Below are 4,375 nucleotides of genomic sequence, written 5' to 3'. Positions count from 1 at the left end.
CCCTCTCTCCCTCTCCCCCTCTCCCTCTCTCTCCCCCTCACTCTCTATCTTTTGTTTTTTATTAGAAATAAACCTATTTTCGCGATGAACATTCGCAATATATTCTTTAGCTTACTCATGTACAATTTTTCGATTATTTCGAAAATCTTCAACCCACCCTTCCTCTAATAATTCTCGAATTTGGAGATCGTCCCGTACGCGTGCGTGAGTTCCAATCAACAAATGAAATGACGTGCTGATGCTTCTATGGGGAGCACAATTTAAATACAAATGAGCTAGATCAAGGAACTTGAACTATTCTTCACGCTTAGGATCTGTTATTTTAATTAATACCGGAATCAAAACTCGGTTTACGCGTCCACTTGACCGTTCGTTCGCGGAACTCCAGTGGTGGTTAACACCATGCTCTATACTCTCTTCCTTTTACAATATTCGGCAAACTCTTCAGTGAAAGTCGCATCATGGTCTGATATATTATATATGTAGGGAGCCGGCGTCGGTTAAGTTACCTTTGTAAGCGGCGCAATGATACAAGGTGCTGCGCGGGAGCATTTGCGCGAAAGTGATAAGCGGCGCGAGCGACGCGAGAAGAACGAGCGATAATAGCCGTGAGAGTGTTGTACGAACGACACGTGTATCAGGTTGACTGAATTAAAGTATATTAATCTAGTGTGCGAGTTATCCGTTTCATCTTATCCCTCGATACTATCCTCCGCGTATATATTTCCTACAACTTTGGGGGCTCGTCCGGGATCGCGGCAAGAAGACATGCGAGGACGTGATCGGATACAGTGGAGACGAGAGACGGCGTGCATCTGAGTGGTGCGAGAGAGAGACGGTGTGCATCTGAGTGGTGCGAGAGAGAGACGGTGTGCATCAGAGTGGTGCGAGAGAGAGACGGTGTGCATCTGAGTGGTGCGAGAGACGACGGCGTGCATCTGACAATGAGTGGTGCGAGAGAGAAACGGCGCATATCAGAGTGGTGCGAGAGAGAGAGACAGCGTACATCTGAGTGGTGCGAGAGAGAGACTGCGTGCATCTGAGTGGTGCAGGAGAGACAACGGCTTGTATCTGAGTGGTGCAAGAGAGACGGTGTGTATCTGATTGTGAGTAGTGCGAGAGACGACGACGTACATCTGAGTGGTGCGAGAGAGACAACAACGCACATCTGAGTGGCGCGAGAAGTTAGAGACGGTGCGTGAGAGTTTCGAGTAACGAACATTCGAGAGTGAGTGGTCGACACGGTGTTGACGAAATGTCCGATCCAAATATGTTCACGGTCACTGCGTTGAAAGAGCTACTGACGGCACGCGAGTTGCCAAGCGTAGGCTCGAAAGCTGAGTTAATAGCGCGTTTAATGGAAGCTGACCCGTCGGGATCGTGGATGAGTGGCGGACAGACGGAAGACGACGGCCATATTGAAAACGCGCAGCAGATTCGTGCAGGAAATATGCAACCGTCGACAAGTCAACAGCAACGAAAAGCCGAGCTTTGCAAGAGAGAGAAAGAGTTAACAGAACGTGAGCTGGCGGTAGTACGTCTTGAGTTAGAGGCGACACGAAGAATGTTGCAGACCGCACGAATTGCTGATGAAAGTCAGTTGCAACAATCAAGCATTGCGATACTGGATGAAAGTCAGATGAGGACGACGATAAATCGTGGTGGCGGCCATGATTTTATCGGGCCAATCCGAGCGAGCATAACTACGGTGGCGGATCTGCTTGGCACTTTTAATGGCAAATCCAGCGATTACGATGTTTGGGAAAAGCAGGCCAGATTGATCAAATCGACGTACAAATTAGAAGACGACGCAGCTAGAATACTTATCAGTATGCGGCTAAAAGGAAAGGCGCTTGAGTGGTTACATTCCAAATCTGAGCATGTGGAGATGACTTTCGACCGTCTTTTGGAAGCGCTGATGTTTGGAAGAGCCATGTTTCATCGACGACAAAGTAAACTAGAGATACGCAAGAAATTTGAAGAGCGTGTGTGGAAAAAAGACGAAACATTCCACAAGTATTTCCATGAAAAGGTTATCTTGGGCAATCGAGTACCAATCAGCCTCGACGAAATGTTGGAATACGCAGTAGATGGCATCCCAGACGAGACGCTTCGGAACCAGGCGCGCATACAGCGGTTTACCACTGCCGACGAGCTTTCGGAGGCGTTCGGAAAGGTGACCATTCGAGATCAGGGCACATCTAACGTATCAAAATCAACGTAATCAGATAAGCGAGTTAGCGATCAAAGTAAGAATAAGCGTAAAGAGACAATTAATGTCGGCGAGAATAAGAAATATTTAGGAAAAGTTACGCATTGTTATAATTGTGGCGAGCGCGATCATAAGGGTTCAGACTGTCCGACGAAAGATCAAGGCGTTAAATGTTTTCAATGTGGAGAACGTGGACACATTGCGTCGAAATGCGTAAAGAAAGTTAAAGCGAATAAAGAAAGTTGTGCAGTATCAGAGACTTCGCGCCACAAATATCTCAAAAATGTTTTGATTAATGATCATAAATTTGAGGCATTGATAGATTCGGGAAGCGACCTTAGTTTGATTCGCGCGGACGAGTACATTAAACTCGGCTCACCGAGATTGCAGTCTAGTAAGTTGTTATTCGATGGTATAGGCTCGAGTAGTAATAAGACGTTAGGAAAGTTCGAAGCTAAGCTCACCGTGGACGAACACTCGTATTCGGTTTGCATACACGTTGTATCAGATACTGTTGTGCAACATAAGTTGTTGATCGGAACGAATTTCTTGAGTTTAGTCGATTTTAATATTAAGGTTGGCGAAGTGACAATTCGTCCATTGACACAAGAAACGTGTAATAGTACAAAAAGTGCGGACGTTGAAATGAAAGTAACGAACGATACCACGAAAGGCGAGGATATACCAGAAATACTTAAAATAGATATACTTCATAACAAAGAGTGCGAACTAGAGCCCGTAGACGTTTCACATATTGAAGATTCAGAGCAGCGAGTAGCAGTACGTAATTTAGTAAGCGGTTATAAGTCGAATAAGATACATGAGCCAGTTAGTTAAATAAAGATGAAACTTATAGTCAAAGATGAAGAGCCTGTGTATCAATCTGCAAGGCGTTTATCAGCGTCCGAGAAAGCGATAGTAAACGCTCAAATTGACCAATGGATCGCGAGCGGGATTGTTCAACCTTCTACCTCCGACTACGCGAGTCCGGTCGTATTGGTTCGTAAGAGAGACGATTCGTTCAGATTATGTGTAGATTATAGGTTAGTGAATAAGAAGATCGTCAAGGATAGATACCCGTTACCTCTGATCGAAGATCAGTTAGACATGTTGCAAGGTGCATGTATGTTCAGTACACTCGATCTAACGAACGGATTCTTCCATGTGGTAATGGAGAATTCAAGTCGAAAATATACGGCATTTATTGTGCCAGACGGGCACTACGAGTTCCTACGAGTTCCTTTTGGTCTTTGTAACTCACCAGCTGTGTTTCAACGTTTCGTAAACGCGATATTCAAAGATCTTATGCGAGAAAAAGTTGTTTTAGCCTATATGGATGATCTGATCATTCCATCGGATGATATTGAAAGCGGCATTATAAATTTAAAAAGAGTACTAGCGACTGCTAGCGAAGCAGGTCTAGAAATCAATTGGAGAAAAAGTTCCCTTTTGCTGACCTCTGTTGAGTTTTTGGGCCATGTAGTTAGCAAAGGTTGTGTTCACCCTTCAGATCGTAAAACCGAGGCGGTCCGACGATTTCCGCAGCCCAATAATATCAAACAGATACAAAGTTTTCTCGGGTTGATCGGATATTTTCGTAAGTTTATTCCTGCGTATTCTGTAATTGCGCGACCTTTGTCTAATCTTTTGCGTGCGAATGTTGAATTTCGTTTTGAGGAAGCAGAAAAAAATGCGTTTATGCGACTCAAAATTATGTTAAGAGAGAAACCCGTATTGAGTTTGTATCGGGTTGATGCAGAGACAGAGCTTCACACTGACGCTTCTGCGTTAGGTTACGGTGCGATTCTTCTTCAACGAAATAGCGAAGATCAACGCTTCCATCCTGTTTATTTCTATAGCGGTAAGACGACTTCCGCTGAAGCAAAGTATAGTAGCTACGAACTCGAAGTTCAAGCGATAATGAGGGCATTGCGGAAGTTCCGTGTTTATTTGGTAGGGATCGCATTCACAATTGTCACCGACTGTCGTGCGTTCACATTAACAATGAGAAAGAAAGATTTGTGCGTGCGCGTTGCACGATGGGCCTTACAGTTAGAGGAATTTAATTATCGAATAGAGCACCGACCAGGGAGAAACATTTCATACGTTGACGCACTGAGTCGTAACCCTGTTTCGGAATGTTTGACAATAGACGAATCTGAG

The sequence above is a fragment of the Cyphomyrmex costatus genome, unplaced genomic scaffold (assembly GCF_001594065.2).
Source record: "Cyphomyrmex costatus isolate MS0001 unplaced genomic scaffold, Ccosl1.0 scaffold56, whole genome shotgun sequence".
In the NCBI taxonomy this organism is placed as follows: domain Eukaryota; kingdom Metazoa; phylum Arthropoda; class Insecta; order Hymenoptera; family Formicidae; genus Cyphomyrmex; species Cyphomyrmex costatus.
The sequence above is the reverse complement of the archived record's forward strand: the minus strand, read 5'-3'. Positions refer to the sequence as shown.